The following is a 22,126-nucleotide window of genomic DNA, read 5'->3' as shown; positions in this document are numbered from 1 at the left end:
CTTTTCAAATCCCATTTCTGGGGTATGTAAGAAGAAAAAATCACTTGGTAGAGATAGTAAATATACCTACATCCAGGTCTCCCTTCTCCCCTCCTGCTCCAAAACATTCACCATAGGTGCCTCGGACTATGCATGAGGAGCAGTTTTAGGAGAGATACAAGTGCAGTTGTGTGGCACACCAAGGACAGACACAAGCAGATAAATATAAAGGAGATACTTGTTCTGATCAAATCACTCAACTGTCTGAATCATCTTTGGCCCCCTGGACCTCTTCAAGTTGTTGCAGACAATGTCACAGTCATGTGGTACATCAACAAGCAAGGGGAATCCAGGTCTTACCTGATTGCAGACTAGCATTGTTAGCTCGCGATATAGCTTCACAGCACAGTCTCATTCTGCATCCTGTCAGAGCAAAACTGTGTGGCAGACAAGCTGAGCAGAACAAAAGCAGACCCTCATGAATTAAAACTAGATTAGGGATCTTCCAGGATTTGATACATCTGTGAGGAGTTCCTCAAGTAGACCCCTTTGCCTCCTGTCTGAACAATCAACTGGCAAAGTTCTGCTCCAGGACTCCATGCAAGATGGCCTAGAAGACAAATGCCTTTTGTTTTCTTTTATTTTCTTTTTTTTGGATAGGAATGTCCCTATATGCTTTTCCAACATTTCCACTGATAATCAGTAGTCAGAAGGAATCTCCCAAGAGGCATCCTTCTGGTCCAGACAACTGTAGTTCTCCCTTCTTTTGGAAATGGCCAGGTGCAATTACCACAAGCTTTCTCACAGAATGGATCTACTGACACAAGAACAGATCTCTTTGATACACCCCGACCCTAATTAAGTTCATCTGATTGTCTGGATGATAGGGTCTTAATTCCCTTTAGGCACCTATTTACTGAGGACATGCAGCAGATACTAATGGAGGTAAGAAAGCCTGCTACTAGAAAATCATATATTAGCAAATTAAAAAGGTTTTCTAATTGGTTACAAAAACATAACCAAAATCCATTCACAGATAGTGTTTCTCTGCTTTTGCAATGTTTGTATGGGTTACTACTATTTGGTCTTGCCAGCTCTTCCATTTAGGTTGTGTAGTGTAGTGGTAATCACATCTGCTTAACATGCAGAAGGGCCTGGGTCAAATTCCCAGCAGAACCATTATGTTAGAGAAGTGTAAGTAGGGTAGGCAAGTTTCCCTTTAGTGTGAAAGAGAATATCAAAATTGACTTTAGGAGTGAAAATAGTGAAAAGATTATCTAAACAGACGTTTTTGCGATAAGAAGCATATGAACACATTTGTTGACAACTGAAGCATAACTGATGGACTGCTCCTTTTTGGCATTTACTTCTGTGAAGTCAAGGCCTATGTTAATAGCCTCTGGCTGACTAAATTTGCAGATGATTATGATTGTAAATTAGGAGCTGTCATTGAATCCCAAACCAACACAAATGTTCTCCAGGAAGGGCTGACATAGACATACAACTGGAGTCAGAGCCACGGACTTAAACTAAATGCCAAGAAATGCACAATAGTATCCTTCGGGAAGTCATCCACCCCTGGTAACTATCATTTTGACAACACACCCCTTAGAGTTGACCCAGTAGTCAGGGACTTAGAGGCCCACATAGACAATAATCTAGTCTTTTACCATCAAGTGTCTACTGTAGTGAGGAAATCATTCTGTGTTGCGCAACTTTATAAACAAACATATGGCATCTAAGTCCATGGAAGTCATTGTTCCACTGTATTCGGCATTCAGCAGACCTATCATTGAGTAGAGTACCCCCTTTGGTAGTATGTACCTCACCAAGCATATCCAACATTCAAAACGTCCACAGAGTTTCATGACTAAAAGAATACAGGGTGTAATTAACATGTTATGTGCAGACTGCCTCAAGGCCCTATCCCTGCATTCTGTTTCTTACAGGCTATGGAGGGGAGATTTATGCATGGCATGAAGGGCATTGTCAAACCCCACTTTGATGGACCTCCTGCATATTCACAAAACAAACAGCACCAGAATTACCCACTCTAAAGACTTAAACCTTGCCTGTGATATAAATAGGACCTGCTAGAGAGACAGGTATGTATCCCAGACACTACTCCTTCTCTGGAACAGGCTCCTTATCCATGAGAAACAGAGTTCCTCCCTAACCCAATTCAAGTGTAACTTGGACAGTTGGATGGGGAACAGGAAATTCATCCCTGGTTTGGCACCTATGTCTCTAATGGACACAGGCAGCCTGTAAATGGTTCATCTCCCAGGCTCCTGCTTGTAAATGTTTCATCTCTTAAGTCCCTGCTTACTCTTATCAAGGATATCAGAACTTGTCAGAGATTTGGGATGCATGACTAGGCTTATAAAAAGGCCCTTGTGGGCGTTAGCCTAGTAAACACTTATGAAACACCAAGGTTCATTTATCTGCCATTTCAGCATTTCTGCCCATGGATCCTCCACTTGCAAGGTATTCTCATATCAAAATGTTTTTGAAAGGGGGGTTTCATAAGAGACCACCAAAAAAACTGGTTTCTGCTACTTGGGATCTTAATTTTGTGTTGGACAAGTTAATACTTGTTCCATATGAAACAGCTTATCTGTCTGACTTGAGGTACTTAAGAAGGAAGACTGCTTAACTGATTGCTCTGACCTCTTCCAGAAGAGTATCTGAGTTGCAAGATCTTAAGGTGAGCAACGCTGTCTCATTTTCTACAGAGATAAGGTCTTTCAGAAATAATTCCTGTTTTATGCCTAAAGAGGTATCTGAGTTTACTTTAAGCCAAACTATCCATTTGCCTGTTTTCTCTTGTAAGTCTAAAAATGAATGAAAATGAATACTCCATACCTTGGACTTTCACAGAATACTCGGATACGATCTTGAACAGAACAAAATCTTTCGGATTTGTGGATCAGTCGTTCATTTCTTGTAAAGGTAAGAAGAAGGAACAGCTTGTGACAAAACAGACTGTTGTTCTCACCACAGCAAAATAATCTCTGGCAGAGTCAAGGCCCACTCTACCAGGGCCTTGTCTTCATCTATGGCTTTTTGAAAAGGGTTGGATTCTAAAAGTATTCTCGAAGCAGCAGCTTGGTCCTCTGTTCATACTTTTACAAAGCAATTCAAGTTTGATTCCTCATCTAGGTCTGGATCAGGCTTTGCAAGGATGATTCTCCAGGGGCTCCTGGACCCTTTCGATCTATCTCCCAAATGTACTATGTTCATAGGTAGGTACTAGGGCCTATACAAGCCTAGCAAAAAGGTACCCTCACTTTTGCTACCCAAGAAAATTATTTTCCTGTGCCCCTGACTAGCAGAGCCACAGAGGTGATCCCCGGGTGAATTTCCTATTTGCCATCCAGTCATCAAGATTTTTCTTGAAGAGTGCTAATGAGGAGCTTTGTTTGATATAGATAGGTAGTTTGTTCCAGAGTATGGGAAATCTCTGGGACAGGAATCTATATCTCCAGCATGTTCTGTTTATTGTGGTGACAAGGTTTAGGCCCCTTGAGCATGTAGCTCAGAGGGACTGGGATTTCTTTAAGTGGAGCATGTCCAACAGCTCTGGGTTTGACATGACTTAGTATGTTAGGCAGAGATCGCTTCTGAGTAGGCGATATGCGACGGAGTAAAGCTGGACTTTTTTGAGACGGTCTGCGTAGGGCATCTGTTTGAGGCTGGTAACCCTCTTTGTGAGGTATTTCTGCAGCCTTTCCAGTTGTTGTAGATGTCTTGTGAGGTACATACCAAAAGGGACGTTGTACTCTATAATGGGTCTAATGAGTGACGAGTAGAGGGGAACAGTGACCTCTTTTTTCCTAGATGAGAAACCTTTTCTGTTGAAGTGTGCCACATAGAAGGATTTCCTGACTACTGTGGCGGTGTGATTATCAAAGGAGAGACTACTCTGTGCCCCAAGGTCTCTTATCACACTTTCGATGTTAACTAGACTACCACCTTTGTGGTATCTCATGAGTACAGAGTTTTTACCAAAGGGGATGACAATGCACTCTTTGGCATTGAGCTTGAGGTCATGGCTTTGACACCAGGCATCTGTCTCCGTGAGGCCCTTTTGTAGGATGTCCACATCGTTAGGAGTTTCAGTTATGGCTCCTAGTTTACAGTCATCTGCGAACTTCGTTAGCCAAAGACCTTCTGTGTTAGCCTGTACTTCAGAAAAGTAGATACCAAACAGGAGAGGACCCAGGACTGAACCCTGTGTTACCCCACTTGTCACTGGTCTGAAGTCGGATTTGGAGTCTGCTACTTTCACAATGTGGGTTTTGTCAGTGAGCCAGTTGGCAACCCATCTTGTGACATAGGGATTTATACCTAGTTTAGTGAGTTTATCTATAATTCCAGCGTGGGGGATGGTATCAAAAGCATTGGCGAGATCTAGATAGGCTGTGTGAACCACCTTACCCTTGTCTACTGCTTTGGTGACTGCTTCAAAGAAGTCAATCAGGTTTAGGAGACATGATCTGCCTTTTACAATCCCGAACTGGGTGGGGTCCAGAGTTTGCAGATTACCAATGTCTTTGTTTATAAGTTCCATGATGATAAGTTCCATCGCCTTGCAGACCAGGCTTGTTAGGCTAATGGGGTGGTAGTTCCCGTGGTCTGTGGTGGCTCCCCCTTTGTGGAGTGTGATAACCGTCACTTTGCGCCATTCAGTGAGCACAAAGCCTGCGGTGAGGCTATGATTGAACATGGTGCTTAGGTGGGGTGCCATTTCATTCTGTAGTTCATGTAGAACGCAGCTTGGGATGTTGTCAGGTCCCATGGATGCTGTGTTCTTGCTTTTGGAGAGAGTGGTTTTTACCTGTGCAGCCGTGATTACAGGAACTTTGCATTCTACCTGTATAGAAATGGGTCCTTTAGGGGGTGGGTAAAGTTAGCAGTGAACCTATCTGCCAGGATGTTGGCAATATCAGTTGGTTCTGTATATTTAGTGCCATTGTGCTATAACTCAGAGCAGATCTGAGTGTTGCCATTGAGATTCTTGACATAGCTATATAATACTTTGTGGCTGTCTTTAGAATCAGTGGCGATTTTGTTTTCACAACTAGTTTTGCAGGATTGTATGAGGGATCTCAGCTTCTTACTGAGGCTGACCAGGAAGTTCTTCCAGTCATGGGATTTTACTCTTTTTTGCAACAGTTTCTTTCTTCTGTTGTAGAGTTTGTTTATGGCAGGGGACCACCAGATTGGCATCTTTTTTTTTGCAGGATAGCATCTTGGTTCTGTTAGGGATAGCATGATCCATGCACTCGTGTAAGTGCTTATAAAGTGCATTTGTGTAAGATTCAGCAGTCATACCTCTATTGTCCGTCTGCATGGGTGTCGTGAAGTTTGCCACTTCTGTCTTAAGAAGCGTGAAGTTGGCTTTGGAGAAATTTTTTACGGTGGTTTCCCTAATGGGGGGTGGGGGCGGGATGTGGATATCTAGGTAGATTAGCTTGTGGTCAGATCTGACCAATGAGGAATTGACCTGTGGTGTGGAACATCTGTTGCCCATGTTGGTAATGACCAGGTCTAGGATATTGCTGTCCCTGGTGGGGGTGTGGATAAGGTGATCCAAGGCATTGGAATTTATGAATTCCAGGAAACGTTGAGCAAAAGAGTTGGTACATGAGTAGTTTTCCCAGTTAATGGTGGTGTAGTTGAAATTGCCCATTATTAGAGTGTTGGGTTATACCCTAATATTTTCCAGTGTATCAAGAAATGAGGAGTGGGAATCCTGGGGCATGGTGGGGGATCTGTAGCAAGTTACAGTTTGGACTGCGGTCTTGCCCAAAGTTAGTTGCACTTGGATAATCTTGGATGCATTATGCTGAGCAACTAGCCTGGAGGTGTGGATATCCTTAATGAATATGGACACGCCTCCACCTTTAGTGTTTCAGTCCAGGTTAGGTAGCCGAAAGGTGGGGTATGAATTATAGCCTGGTGATGCAGGGGTGCTGTCTGCAGCCTTGAGCCAGGTCTCTGTCACTGCACAGATGTCAATGTTCTACATTTTTAGGAGTGCCTCGAGTGAATGCATTTTGAGGTTTAGACTTCTAGCATTGAGTAGCATTACCCTCAGATTTTGCTTGCTTGTACCTGTTACGGTGGTGAATTTGTCATTTCAACCTTGCCAAAAAAAAGGCACTATAGGGGTGGCAAGAGCCTTAGCCAGTATCCGGAATCCCAAGGGCAACAGGTGCAGGCAATCTCTGGCAAAGCATCGTGGTCTGTCGATCATGTCATCCTAGGCAGACAGATACTGGATCCCCTTAGAATGACACCAGAAGCTTAGCCAATTGTTGAAGTCAATCATTTTGTCCTTGTACTGTGGCATCATTCTGGGTGATGGTAGGATGCTACTCAGGGGTAGGGTCATACCTGCCTGGGCTACAAGATTAGAGATGTCTATAGAGACATTGTCCATGTCTCTTTTCATGTAGTCCAGGTAGGTACGTCTCAGGTCATTCACACCAACATGGACAATGACAGAGTCAAATTTGTACTTGTTGTGGAGTGACCTGAGTGTGTGCGTTATGTGGCAGATCATGGCACCTGACAGGCAGCTGACAGTAACTTTCTCCTTGTTTAGCCTGGTGAGTGGAACATCAGTGTGCCTGACTATAGAGTCACCTATGACTAGAGTGTTGGGTACATTGTTATGCCTTATGGGCTGCGGTTGAGTGGCACATTGAGTTTGTGGGCTATATATCATTTGGATTGTGTTGGGGGTGGAGGTTACTTGTTTCTGCTTTGGAGGTCTCTGTTGCTTGAGCAGATTTTTATTGAGAGCCTCCGCGAATGCAGGTGTGTGTTTTGTGTTGTTATGTGTGTGTTTTGGTGGTGTAGGTTTTGAGGGACTATGCAATGATTGTGGTGTCGTGTAAGTGTTCACCTTCTCCTCTTGGACTGTCTAGTCCAATCTTGGGTGAAGAGAGCTTTTCTTCCAGTTTGGCTATATAAGTGCATCTCTCACAGGTTGTGGAGTTGGGTGGTAGGAGGAGAAGGTTGTCTGTGTACATGAGGCAATTGCTGCATTGCCCCAAGATGCCCTGATTCATCAGGTAGACAGGAGAAAACACCGGGAGCTGACCCTTAGGCATGCCTGGATAGGTGCTTATTTATTAAGTACTAAAAACTGTTTTCCTCTAGAAAAGTGAGAAAAGTTGAATGCTGTAGTAATTTGCAGCTTATTTACTGCTTACAATGAGTTCTGAACAAGTGCTGAGCTCAAAGAAACAGATTTGAGTGCTAAAACTAAAAAACTGGCTAGTTCTAAAGGAAAGTTTGAAGAGCAGACTTTATGGCGCCAGGAATAGTTTAACCCTAGCTAAGCGGCGATGCATAAAGTGTATTTTTTTTTTTAATATAACAGTAGCAAATGAGCAAACTGATTTAAACAAATTAACCAAAAAAAGCTAAAAACTGAGCCCCGTTCCAGCAGTCCTTCAGCAGACAAGTTCTAACTGCACACTCCTGCCACTAAGGTTCAGAGGAACATTCTCCAAAAAAAGATGGTCTGGATTATATGTACTATGCTAGGGTAATTTGTACATATAGCTACGATTACTGCAGCAGTGATCAATATGATAAACATAATACAGCTGTGTTAGTAAGTTACCATAACAGTTAATGTTCACGTGATCACTACTGCTGTAGCCGTTCCCTCCTTCCATCCCCTTTTTTGCTTTTTGATTTTGTCAGGGTGGGTATGTATACATGTATATGTGTGTGTGTGTGTGTGTGTGTGTGTGTGTGTGTGTATATATATATATATATATATATATATATATATATATATACATATTTATATATGTATATATATATATATATATATATATATATATATGTGTGTATATATATATATATATATATATATATATATATATATGGGCCTAGGACTATTCACTGAAAGCACATTTCACTGAAACACATTTGACTGTGCACAATTCACTGAAAGCGCAATTCACTGAAAGTTATATATGGCCTTTTCCCCACTGTAGTGCGACCCTGGAGTTAGAATATATATTAAGGGGAGTATGGGGGGCACCGCCCCCCACATTGGTGGGTATGGGGCCTGTAGCCCCCCACCTATTTTAAATATTTTGAACTATACACATGGATACTTGCAATTTCAATAAATTACTCCTTTCTAAACTTAATATGTATCCAAACTATGTGGGGGCACCGCCCCCCACACCTCGCCTTACTATATATACTAACTCTAGGGTCGCACTACAGTGGGGAAAAGGCCATATATAACTTTCAGTGAAATGTGTTTCAGTGAATTGAGTTTTCAGTGAATTGTGCTTTCGTTGATTTCTGCACAGTCATTTGACTTTCAGTGAAATGTGCTTTCAGTGAATAGTCCTAGACCCAATATATATATATATATATATATATATATATATATATATATATATATATATATATATATGTATATATCTTTATTCCTACTCCTAGCTGTGTCCTGTCCGGGCTCATTCTCCCTCTGTCTGCTGGCATGAAAGCTTGGTGCTGAAACATGTGATTTTAGGCAGTTCAGCTCAAGTAGCTTAACGGTTTGAGTGCATGGAAGGTGCTATGAAGCACTTGAAGCTGGCTGGCTGTTATATCCTTGGCAGGATATAATCCATATTGCTAAGGCTATTGTAAAATCAGGGATAATTGAAAGGAATGAGCGTGTGTCTGTGTGGGGAGGCTGCCATACCTCTAAACGTCTGTGCTCAAGACTTTCGGACAAAGCCGGTAGGAAAAATAAACAACAAGAGAATTTTTTAAATATTACTCAGTCACTTGAAAAGTTAAGAGAGCAGCAGGTTTAGCTTTATGATGCAGTTTCTGAACACTAAGATGAATGAAACTCTAATGTCTAGCATTACTGACTGACTGTAATAATATATGATTTATGTAGTGCAGGGAAAAAATAAAGAAGCCACGTCAGAGATATTCTGTAAATTCTGGGACAGGTGAGAGGTATGGCAGTTTGTCCTTGTGTGTGTGTGTGTGTGTGTGTGTGTGTGTGTGTGTGTGTGTCTGTGGATATGTGTGCTTGAATGCGTGTATGTGTGTGAGAGAATAAATGAGGAGAGTACAGGTGTGATGCGATAAATAGACTGCCAGAGGTCATTACCACAGAAAAGTGCAGATTACACTAGTGTTAACATTATGTGATTCAAAGCCTTATACATTAGCCAGTAATGAGGTATTTCCTCATTGTGGCTAACATGTCTCTGAATCACACTCCCTGAGATTGTGGAAACTATTAATTTTAGTTGCAGTAGTTTTCTCAGGCACAGAGAGATCTTTCTGAATCCTAAGTATTATTTAAAACTCCTTTGATAATTCTCAATGAAACTCAAGTACAGCATGAACTTAATACTGCATATCTGCCCTGAAGGATTTAAATGCAGTTCATTGCTGAATTTGATCCATAATTTTGGCTGCTTTGCACCATAGTGTTTAAGCAATGGTATGTTATATGTCAAAATATTCTTCTTCTTTTTAGAAACATATGTGTGTCTCTGTAGACACCCATTTCACACACACGCACACACACACACACACACACACACACACACACACGTGACTTGTACTTCTTACGTAATGACAGCCCAGTAAAAGTGTAATGTTCATTGTAAGGATCACTCCTGCAGTAGCCTTAGCTGTATAGGTTATATACTGCCAAGGAGATAACGACTGGCCAGCTTCCAAAGCACCTTCCATGTTTTCAAACTGTAAAGCATCTCGAGCTGAACTGACTAAAAAACAACACTTCACCACCAAGTATGCAAATACAAATAAGGTCACCACAAAGCGAAAACAAGCCAGTATATTTCCTTCTGTAATTTAATAAAATCTCCACTCCACAGTACACGCACCGCAAAGCAGATGCAAGAAATACTTGTCTCTAGTGCCTCGGCTAATTTAGCCTTTTACAGAGTACCTGTTTTCACTTTGTGGTGACTAAAAAACAAGTTTGGGAATGAAGCCTTTCAGAGCTTTATTGGTGCTGAAGAGTACCTCCTCTGAGGCTTTTGAGGATTGATGGTCGGCTTTGGATTTCCTTTGCTGGGCTGTTAAGTTCCCTTTGGGAAAAAAAAACTTCCATTTTCTTAAATTTATTGACATTTTGTTACTTTACTCTTCACGGGAGTTATTTTAAAGCTAAGAGTGTAATGTTTTAATGGACTGTCTTGAGACTGTAATGTACTTTTAAATGGAACACTCGTTTTTTCTGTCATTTTAAAAGTAGTGTTAACGAACATATTTTTTTGAGAAAATGTATTTATTTTTCATTGGTGAGGCTGGCGTTGTGATTGAAAGTGCTTTTTACTGTGTTTTTTTCTTTCAAAAAAATATAACTTTTGTGGACTAGTAGTATAACTGGCATTTGCTCCTTGTCTTCCCAAGAAAGAGGCACCATTTTCGGCTTGACCATGGAACAGACTACCAGTCCCATGGTCAGTCCTTCTTGCCACAGAAAGAAAAAGTTAAGCAAATAGCCTAGCCACCACAACAGACTAGCAGTTTGCATCAACTGCAGGTGGGCGACTCGGCTGTGAGCATTTTTTGTATGTCAGACCACTCATCTTTTACCCCAGATCCCTCTGGTGTAGCACCTACAGCCACTACAGACTGGGGTTAGCCACATCCTCTGCAGCTGTTAAGTCCCCTCATTAGGCAAGGGAGAGCCACTGTTGTCAGTCCTGGGAGAGGGAACACGGAAGGTTTCCCTGTTGTGCCACAATGCTGTACCTATCCCTGGGGAAGCAGCTGCTGCCATTAGTAACATGATTGGCCCCATTTCTGCTGTCAGAAAACCGAGCATTTATCTACTCTTCCTCAAATTTCTTAGACAAGAGTAGTTTAATGAGTCTGAGTCAGGGTTTAATTCAGGTATTGATTTTTCTTAGAAAGTAGTTTCTGTTGAAGGAAAGAAGGATTCTTAAAACCTGAAGGATAAAGAGCCCGAGACAAAAACAAAACAAAACCAACAAACCAAAGGGCACTAGGAAAATACAGAGTACAAGGAGAGGTTTAAAACACAGCTTCGCAACTGACTTCCACAAACCTTGCTAACACTTAACAGTTATCACACATTTTCATCCAAAGCATAGGACTTCATCAGATATCTACCGATAACACATGCTTTAAAATTTAGGGCAGCAAAGCTTTAATTTTATAAAAACAGGTCTCGAAGAAGATAGACGTGCAATATACATTTTTGCTCTGGATATAATTGTTTTAGCATTATTGGTCCACAAGATGATAGTATTGTGTTGATTTTAATAAAAAACAAGTAGTACTGATTTTTATAATGAATCCAAATATAATTTTTAAAATAATTTTTAGAGTTTGCAGTTTTTAAGTGTTTGTGTAAAATGGGAATTTCTGAGAAGTTCTATAAGCACTTTTTGGTACCTACTATTTGTTTTGTTTTGTTGACTGTTTGGTAATGATGTATCTAATTAGTAATTCATTAGTTCTTAACATGATTGATAGGGATGGTATTTAATGAACTAAGATGTGTTATGGGTAGATATCTGAGGAAGTCCCATGCTTTGAATGAAAACGTGGTGATAACTGTTAAGCATTAATAAAGTTTGTAGAAGTCACTTGCGAAGCCGGGTTTTAAACCTCTATTATTTTCAGTTTTAATTAGTGCTCGTACTCAGTAGTTTCCGAGTGCCCTGTGGTTAAAGAGGGATTCTTTCTTTCCTAAAGAGAGTCAAGCTACTAAATCTGAACAGAATGAAGAAGGAACGGATCTGGGTTTTTTCCTCAGATTTCTGATTCAAATTCAGAGAAGAGCTCCATTTCATATTCGCCCCATGGTGGGTTCTTTTTTCTGAGAGTATTGCTAGAATGTGCCAGTGTTTTCAGTAAGAGAACACTGAGGCTTCTGAGTCCCTCTGAAAATAGTATTAGTTGTTACAGAAGGATTTTCGAGAACCTCTACCCATTCCTCCTGTTCTGTCAGCTTTAGAGGATGTGTGAGGTATTACCTGAAAGTTTCCTGTTAGTCAGCCAGCTGCCCCTAAAAATGCAGATAGGATGTATAAAATTTCTCAGTCTTTTACATTTTATACATTATTCCCAAACCTGACCCAGCTGCTATAGCCTTAGTTGATCCCACTGTTGCTAAGCAGTTAGTTAAATCCAATTCTACTCTTCTGATAAGAGTGGGAAAATTATTGCTAAGTATGGAAAAAATGTATATGTCTACAACTTTGGTTATCAGAATTTTAAATTGTCAGATTTGCATGTTAATTTTTTTCTGACAAATTGTGTAATTATGAGAAATGTTTCATCTGCAGTTTCTTCTTTTGATTAAAAAACCTGCCTTAAATAACGTAGTTTCTTCTTTTGAACATGTTGTTATTCATTGTTTGCAATGTATGTTTGATGCTATTGATACTTCCAAGGCTATGGCCACTGGTACTGATTTAATGAGGTTTGCAAGGCTGCATTCTCAGAACCTTCCAGATGATGTTAAAAATGAAATGTTAAATTCTCCCTTGGATAGAGTTCCAATATTTGGACCCTCTGCTGCAGAAGTGATAAAAAAAGAGTGTGATGGAAATGGCAAGCCGATCTATGTAAAGATTTTTCATCTCTCCCTTTCCAATTGATTTTCTATCTCCTCTTCCATTCTGGCAGAAAACAGGATAAACAGTCTCAACAGAATTCAGGTAAACAGACTTTTTAGAACAAATGGCAAGGGAGTTCCTAAAAGAAGTCTCTAACCTTTCAAAACCAAGCTCAGTCCAATATATCTGAACGACCGTTCAAGAAACCTTGTGACCCACTCCTACCCTGGTCCTTTTTTTCTACTATTAAGTCTTAATCTCCATTTTTCTATTTAGCAACAAGATTCCACATGAGAAAGATACAGTGGTATCTGAAATCTCTTAGTCCCAACATCCTTTATCTTTTCAAATTCCAATACTAGGGTGTGTTAGAAGAGAAATCTTTTAGTGGAGACAACAGATATCCTTAAATCCAGGTCTCCCCTCCTCCTTCCCCTCCCCAGAGCAGTCACTCACCATAGATGATTCAGACTTGGCTTGGGGAGCAGTTTCAGGAGGAATATAAGTGCAGCAATGTGGGATAACAATGATAGACACAAGCACATAAGTATCTAGGAGTTGCTTGCCTTGATCAAGGCACTCTCTGAACCATCTTTGGGCCGCAGGACCTCTTCAGAGTAGCTTCAGACCGTACATCAACAAGTAGGTGAGAACCAGATCATACCCCCTTTGCAGACTAGCCATGTTAGCTTGGGATATAGTTTTGCAGCACAGTCTTACTCTGCAAGCATCCTCCCTTCCGTTAGAGCAAAAACTGTGTTCCAGACAAGCTAAGCAGAACAAAGGCAGACCCTGAAGAATGGAAACTAGATCAGGAGGATCTTTCAACATTTAATACATCTGTAGGGAGATCATCAAGGGGACCTTTACCCCTCCTCTTTTAACAATCAACTGGCAAGATTCTGTACCAGGAATCTATGCAGGAAGGCCTAGAAGGCTGATGCCTTTTCTTTAGACAGGAATATTCTTGTATGCTTTTCCACCCTTTCCACTAATATCCCAGGTACTTCTGAAGATTCAGAAGGAATCCCCCAAGATCACTGTGGTGACTTCCTTCCGGCCTAGGCTACTGTGGTTCTCCCTTCTTTCAGAAATGGCCACACAGGAACAGGGGTGTTTGATACAGTCCAACAGCAATCATTTTCTGTTGACTGCCTGGATAATAAGGTCTTAATTCCTTTTAGGCACCTGTTTACTGAGGATGTGCAGCAGGTACTAATGGAGGCAAGAAAACCTGATACTAGAAAATCATATATTAGCAAATGGAAAAGGTTTTCAGGTTGGCACCAGTAGCATAAACTGCTCTTGTTCAAGGCTAGTTGTTCTCTAGTTTTACAATATTTGTGTGAGTTACTATGTATGGCCTTTCTTATTCTTTTATCAAGGTTAATTTTTTGGCCATTTCAGCATGTCTGCCCATAAGATCCTTCTCTTTCAAGACAGTCTCATATCAGAATGTTCTTGAACAGGGTTTTGCATAAGAGGCTGCCAAGTAAACCGGTGGCCCCTCCTTGGGATCTTAATTTTGTGTCAGAGAAGCTAAGACTTGCTCCATTTGAACCAGATAAGCTGTCTAATATGAGGTTTTAACATGGAAGATAGATTTACTGATTGCTCTTACCTCTGCAAGAAGGGTATCTGAGTTGCAAGCTCTTATGATGAATCAACCCTACCTTATTTTCAATAGGGACATTGTTTTTTTTTTTTTTTTTTAAGAGAACTAATCCTTCATTTATGCCTAAAGTGATATCTAAGTTTGCTTTAAGCCAGCCTACCATTCTCTCTGTTTTCTTTACTGAATTTAAAAATGAGGGATAAAGACTATGCTTTGCCTTGGATGTCCACTGACAAGTTAAGTACAATCTTGCCAAAACTATATATCTCAGCGCTTTTTATCAATTGTTTATTTCTTGTGAACGTAAGAAGAAGGGAAAACCTGTGTCAAAACAGACTATTTCCACATGGTATCTAAAGCTATTACCGTTTGTTATACTCACAATAACAAATCTATTCTAGGCCGGGTCAAGATCCTTTCTACCAGGACCTTGGGTTCATCTATGGCCTTTTGAAATGGGTTGGATTATAGAAATATTCTAGAAGCTGCTATTTGATCCTCTGTACATACTTTTACAAAGTACTATAAGGCTGATTCCTTCTCTACGTCCAGATGAAACTTTGCTAGGACCATTGTCTAGGGGTCCCTGGACTTTTCTCTTTCCACCTCCCAAATATAGTTTATAACTAAGGCTACTGCAGATGTGATCAATATGATGAACATATTACAGTTGCTTAAGTTGAACTTACAATAACAGTATATGTGTGAATGATCAGTGCTGCAGTAGACCCTTCCTCCCTTCATCCTGTTGTTTTTTTTTTGTGTGTTTCTTATACCAGGTTGTGGACATTTATGTTTTGTTATTCCTAGCATAGCCCTTTCAGGGTTGAGGTTCTTGTTTTCTGCTGGCAGGGAAGCACTGATGGGCTTCACGTCCAAACTTGTTTTTAGCCAGCTCAGCTCAACTTGCTTGACAGTCTGGGCAAGTTGAAGGTGCCCTGAAGATTTGGAAGCTAGCTGGCCTTATATCTTTGGCAGAATATAACCCATATAGCTAAGGTTACACTTGCAGTGATCATTTAAACATATACTATTATGGTAAGTTCAAATTACACAACTGTATTGTCTAAGCCATTGCTGAATTTTGAATGTACCTCAGTGGAATTTAATTTACTTTAAGTTAATGCTGTTTGTTTATTTGTTAACTGGGTAAGAGAAATGGTCATTATGGCCCATTTCCAGACATAACAATAAACGTAGATATGGATATAGATAGATATATTTATATACATATATACATATATGTGTGTGTGTATATATATATATATATATATATATATGTGTGTATATATATATATATATATATATGTGTGTGTATAGATAGATATAGATCTAGATAGATATATATAAAGAGAAAGTCTAGAACAGCCAATTTTTGGAGGTGGAAGGAAGACAGAATATCTGCAGAAACCCTATGCAGTTGGGAAGAATGTGTGAACTCCATGTATGCAATGACTGGAGGTACGAACTGGACCCTGGACCAAGCATAAATCATATAGTAGATCAAAATGTCAGACATTGGCAGTAGAGGCATATGAACCCTTTGAATATTTATAATAACATTTCGAGGAATTATGTTTGAATCATCTATCTAACCCCTTAATGACCTAATAACTACCACCTTTCATGGAGTTTACAAGACAATTAGGAAGCAACAGTAGATTGTCAGGGCTTTTTTCTTAGCATACACTTATGGCATGCACACCTAAAAATACCCACATCCAAAATAGATCAAGATTCAAAGAATTAATGCGAAATTTGGCTCAAGACTGTGTCTGCATATACATACATATATATAGTCAGTAGTTATATGTTTAGGAGCAGTGCATCCAGATCATAAGTCATATGTCACACCACAGTGGAGACTGAGCATAATTCAAAATGTCAGACTATGGCATTGAGAACACCAGCATTTGTTAGCTATAATAAAGACCGTTTATGGGTTCCCCATTGAGAGTTCACAACACAGTTTTCCAGAAATCATACTAGGAAGCTAAGGTATCAACTGCAACTGTGTCTGCAGTTTTACCCTTAAGTATTTAAATACAGCCAAGAACCAAATTTGATCCCACCACATTAGCTGCTTATAATTTTTAGCTTTGAGTTGTGGTAATCCCTTTTATGGTGGAATGAATATATATTTTTTTTACTTCTGTTGCAGTGGTAATGCAGTAGTGATGTATTCTGGACTGGTACTGCATAATCCATCCTGAGCAAAAGTCATCTGCCCACTGCAATGGAATCTGCCATATTACAACAGAAGAGTATATTTTTCTGGTGAAATAAACAGAAGATTTTATTTTTGATGCAATGACAACTATGCAAAGGTGTATTCTAACCAGTGCTATGTAGTCCCACATGAACAGAACCCATATATCCCCAGTGCAAACTTGAGTTTAATATGAAAAGTTGGACTGAGACATTGAAAGTTCTTTGAAATCTAGTATTTAGTGCCAGTAAACAAAAAGCCATTTACTAACCACCCAGTAAAACATCATTACAAAACCAATAGACAATGACAACAGGATATTTGGTATAAAATTTACCTAAGCCTGCTAATCTACACTTAGGGATTTTTTGGACATTTCAAGTCATGGAGTTTGAGCCAAGCCATAGTATCAATATATTTTTTTCTAGAGAAAACCTGATGTGATGTCAAGTAAGGAAAGATATAATGTTAAGTTGTCTATCTCGCCTTCATTCTTGCTGTTTGGGATCGGAGCCGATCCTCGGCTCCGACTTGGCCATCTTCAATAGCTCGAGAGCTGTTTACTGGCTCGAGGCTACCCCTTATCCTATAATGCATAGGGATAGCTACCCAGATCTCGTTTGCCGCTTCAGCTGCGAGAGTGTCATTTTTCTGGCTCAAGCTCGTATATTTGACTTTTTGTCTAAACTTAGAATTTAAAATTCTAGTATCCTTTATTTTTTAGAGTTAGTTATACGTGTTGTATTTATAATTTCTATAGTCTCTACCTTTTTTGATAGAACTCGTTTAAGTTAGACAGTTTTCCATCCTTCCCCCATCCCTAGGTTAGCCCTTTAACTTAGAGGCTTTCCTACTTCTATTTTTCCCCTTATTGTAAAAAAAAATATATAGATATATAATTATATTATTTCTTAGATTTCCTTTACAGTTTTAGATAGTACTGGTGTGTTTTGTCTAGTGTAGTACTGTTTTTTGTCTGTATCTGCTTACTTAGTCTTCCCTTTTTTTGGTTCAGTCATGTCTAAGGAAGCTAAGGTTTCTGGATTCAGGAAGTGTGACTAATGCTGTCAGAAGATGTCTCTGACAGATGGGCACACTAGTTGTGTCTACTGTTTGGGCACTGTTCACCTGCATGACTCTTGTTCTGTTTACCATGCCTTTAGTCCAAGAGTCCTGCAGGAGCGTAAGAACAAACTGATTCTTAGGGGTCTGTTAAAACCCCAGGATTCACCGGCAAAGGGTTCACAGCCAGTGAAATCCCCAAAATCCTCGAAGTCATCGGCTCCATCCTCGCAGCTGACTCCTGTGCAGGATTTGCCTTCTAAGTCAGTTCCGGCTGGCACCGACAAAACAACCTCCCCGTCGGCTCTATCGGATGCTTTGGAGCCGTCGCGGAGCCACAAGAGGCTTAGGTCCCCTTCCTTAGAGTCTGTGCATTCGGCTCCTTGGTCTCCATTACTTCAAAGTAAGCATAGCCACCGATCCTATTACTCTTCTCGATCCTCTAGGCTGTCGGATCACGATTTGGAGAGAGTAGTCAGTAGGTTGCTAAAGTCGCAGGCATTAACTGAATTACTGTCCAGCCCTCCTCAACAGGTATCGGCTCCGTCCACTTCACATGATGTTCCTCCTCCGACTCCTTTGAGTTCAGAGCTGGAGTTCATTGAGGTTCGAGTAGTGGAACCGTCAGCTCCGATAACCATATCCCCTTCGGTTCCGATGTCGGCTCCGATTACCTCGATGGCACCTTCCATCGAGGGATCTGGATGCCGAGGCTACCTCGTCGGCTCCGAGGGGGAGAGTGGCATCGGACCCTTGTCTGACCCCGTTCTCCCTCTCGGAGCATCGGCGCAGGTAAGCTCAGCACCAACATCGGCCTCGGAGCCGTCCCCCTCGGTGCGGAGAAAGATTCCTATTTCTTCGGAACCGGGGCTTTCTCTGCCTCGAGACAGGGACGCTTTTGAGGTCATGCGGAGTGTGCTGTCCCCTGAGTCAGCTCCACTACAGGCCGCACCAGCTCCCTTCCCCCGTAGTGCCTGTGCCAACCTCTGCTCCTCCAGACCCCAAGCGTGGGGAACCAAGGCTCCAGGACACCCCATTGGGTGTTTCCTCTTCTTCCGAGGCCTCCCCTGATCATTCAGAAGAGCCCCCTCGGAAGAGGAAGTGCAAGAGGAAGCACATTGAATCCCCTGAGTCTGTCACTTCTGATACGGACTTAGATAAATCGTAAGGGTCCCCGAGATCCCCCTCTGAAGATATTTCCTTTTCGGACATCCTGGAAATGATTAGGCAGAGGGGGAACTGGAATCCCCTAGCCCCTACCTTAGATGAGTCTGTATTCCTGGATGCTTTTGGTTCCCGACCTTCCACCTCCTGGGTTTCTCCTCCTTTTGACCCACTTATGTCTGTAGTGGCTCGTAAGGCTTGGTCAGCTCCGGACACAGTGGAACCAACTCCGAGGAGACCTAGTAAATTTATTACAGCCCCCCCCCCCCGGATAAGAATTCCATTTCTAAGGGTGTGCAGGTTGATGCCATGGTGGTAGCAGCAGCCACCAAAAAAGAGCTAGCAGAGACCTCTTTATCTGTTTATCCCCCTAACAAGGAGTCTAGGACGATGGACAGGTACGGAAAGCGAATGTTTGCTTCAGCGACCTTTTCCATGAGGTCACTGAACTATCTATGTCATTTTACTCGACTTCAAAGTGATCTCCTTAAAGAGCTTGGAGATACCCTTCAAGATCCTACAGCTGAGGGAGCACAAGCCGAAGTAGCTTCGCAGCTAGCTACTCTTAATTCTATAGTTAATTCCTCCATGAGGCTCATTTCCTATGCAGCCGATAGAGCGAGTAGAGCCGCAGGCATGGGTGTAGCCCTTAGGAGACATGCGTGGATGCGGCTGTGTCACTTTGCGGAACCCTTTCGAGCGTCCTTCACCAATACCCCCTTTGATGGCTCCTTTCTCTTTGGGCCTCAGGTGAAAGACACGTTGGCTAGATGTGAGCAAGAAGGCAAGACTCTCTCTGCTGCGGGAGTCCGTTTTTCCACTCCCTCTAGACCTTACCCCAAGGGTCAGAAGAGTGGGAAAATGTGGTTCCGAAAATCTCAGGGAGCCTTGCCTGACACACGTAGTGATTTTTCCTCCAGAGGCAGAGGGGGAACCAATAATAATAGACGCCGCCCTTGTGGCAGAGGTGGTCCGCAGAACCAGGGCAACAGAAAATCTTTCTCTGATAAGCCCTTCCAGCATCCCTGAAGGGTTGCCCGGCTGCTCACCTCTGGAGACAGTCGGGGAAGACTTTCTCTGTACCCAAAAGCCTGGCTAAATTTAACAAAAAACAGATGGGAAGGGTCCATTATATCCAGAGGTTACAAAATTCCCTTCCATCAACCCCCCCTTACAATCAAAGAAAATCCTTCCAGATGTGCAACCCAATCTGAAGGAGCAAGCAGTAATAGAAGTTTCAAAACTGCTAGAAAAAAGAGCCATCCAGGAAGTCCCCGCAGACCAGCATTGATCTGGAACTTACTCAAGGTTCTTTTTGGTACCAAAAAAGACAGGGGACTGAAGACCGATTCTGGATCTCAGCAGATTAAACAAATCTGTACAAAGAACAAAGTTTTGGATGGTCACGCTACAGTCCATTCTATCCTTTGTGGGTCAGGACAATTGGATGTGCTCGATAGATCTTCAGGACGCGTACTACCATATCAAGATGGACAGACGCTCCAGGAGATTTCTTCGCTTTCGGGTGGGGGCCAGTCATTACCAGTTCAGAGCTCTGCCCTTTGTTCTCACCACAGCCCCCAGGGTGTTCACCAAGTGCATGGCAGTAGTCACGGCTCACCTGAGACGTCAAGGATTCCAGGTGTTTCCATATCTAGATGACTGGCTCCTCACTGCTATCACCAGGCATCAACTCCTACAAGCGTGGGATTATACAATCACATCCTGCACCCAGCTAGGTATTAGAATAAATTTCGAAAAATCTGCCTTGTTGCCCTGTCAATCTATCACTTACATAGGAGCAGACTTAAACACAAGGGATATGTTCGCAAGGTTATCACTAGAAAGAATGTCCACAATTCGCCAAGTGCAAATTCTTATGCAGAGCAAAAGGATCCAAGTCAGGTATGTCGTTCAAACTCTGGGCTCCATAGCAGCGGCCATTTTTCTAATCCTACTAGCACGTTTCCACATGAGAATTCTTCAGTAGCTCCTTTTCACACAGTGGTCCTTCCAAGAGCTACCCATGTCTCACATGATCCTTATCACGGAGGCATGCAAAAGACACCTTTCCTGGTGGATGATCTCTCCATTAGTTACTCAGGGAAGACCTTTTATACAACCCCCTCCGGTAGCCACAGTGACGACAGATGCCTCCCTGATAGGGTGTGGGGGGGCATTATCGGGGCAGGACAGTCCAAGGCACTTGGCAACCTCACGTGTACCATCTGCATATAAATGTCCTAGAAATGAGAGCCGTGCTCCTAGCGTTGCAAGCTCTTCAAGACTCACTTCCTTCCGGGACCATTGCAGTCCAAACAGACAACATGTCAGTGGTGTGGTACATCAACAAGCAGGGCGGGACCAGATCCTACCCCCTGTGTCGAGAAGCACTCAGACTTTGGCAGTGGGCGATTTCCTCCCAACGTTTTCTGATCGCGACGCACATCCGTGAGGAGATCCAACGTCATAGCAGACAGGCTCAGCAGAGCTCTTCTCATGCCTCACGAGTGGTCTCTGAATCAGGAAGTTGCGGATCTTATTTTCCGCAAATGGGGACAGCCTTACTACGATCATTTTTCCACCCCCTTCAACAGCAAATGCAGCAACTACTTCTCCCTTCTTCCGCTTCCAGGTCATATACCCAGAGACTCTCTAGTCCACGATTGGCCTCAGGGACTTCTTTATGCTTTTCCTCCGTTTCCCCTGATACCGAAACTCATACAGAAAGCAAAATCGTTGGGTTGCAGAATGATCCTCATTGCCCCCTACTGGCCTCGACAGATAGGGTTCCCGTTCTTGCACCATTACTTTCTCGATCAACCCTGGATTCTGGACCCAATTCCAGATCTCCTGATTTATCAGTCAGGCGGGTTGCATCAATCCCTCCAAACTCTCCAACTTACAGCTTGGTTGCTTCACTTCCAACCTTAGCCAGGCTTTCCAGCATTTCCCCAGCAGTACGTGAGATTATCATCTCCTCTCACAAGTCAACAATGAGAAAAACTTATGCTAGCAAATGGAAACGTTTTTCTTGTTGGGCAGAGTCTAGGAATGTGGATCCCTTCTCAGCCCCAGTCCACGAAATTCTGGAATTCCTGGCACAACTGTTTCACTCCGGAGCCGCTTCCGCTACGATTAGGGTACAATTAGTGGCCATTTCTAATTTTCATATTGGTTTGTCAAATGCTAACATTATGTCTCATAAGCTCTGTAAAGCTTTTTTGAGAGGAACATCTCTTCTTAGACCTCCAGTGAGAGATCCCCCTCCTCCTTGGGACCTTAATTTAGTCCTAACTTCTTTAATTCTGCCCCCTTTTGAACCAGCAGTTTCCTGCTCCATCAAGTTTCTATCTTGAAAGACACTCTTTCTGGTAGCTATCACTTCAGCTAGGCGTGTCTCAGAACTCCAGGCACTATGTGTTCATCCCCCTTACCTGGTGTTTCACAAGGACAGAGTTGCTCTGAGGACTAATCCTTCAT

At 42.1% G+C, this 22,126-nt stretch overlaps 1 protein-coding gene and 1 non-coding gene across 3 annotated transcripts in view; both read left to right on the top strand.

The window, feature by feature from the left end:
- Positions 1 to 22,126, top strand: part of MAJIN (membrane anchored junction protein) — a 488,974-nt gene that overhangs the window by 430,171 nt on the left and 36,677 nt on the right. The gene's annotated exons all lie outside the window — the stretch shown is intronic.
- Positions 1,086 to 1,158, top strand: TRNAV-AAC. The gene has a single exon. It is a non-coding gene; the product is annotated as a tRNA-Val (tRNA).

This window comes from Protopterus annectens, chromosome 6.part1 (assembly GCF_019279795.1).
Source record: "Protopterus annectens isolate FY-2018-M chromosome 6.part1, PAN1.0, whole genome shotgun sequence".
In the NCBI taxonomy this organism is placed as follows: Eukaryota; Metazoa; Chordata; order Ceratodontiformes; family Protopteridae; genus Protopterus; species Protopterus annectens.
Note: the sequence above shows the minus strand (reverse complement) of the source record. Positions and strands in the feature narration are given on the sequence as shown.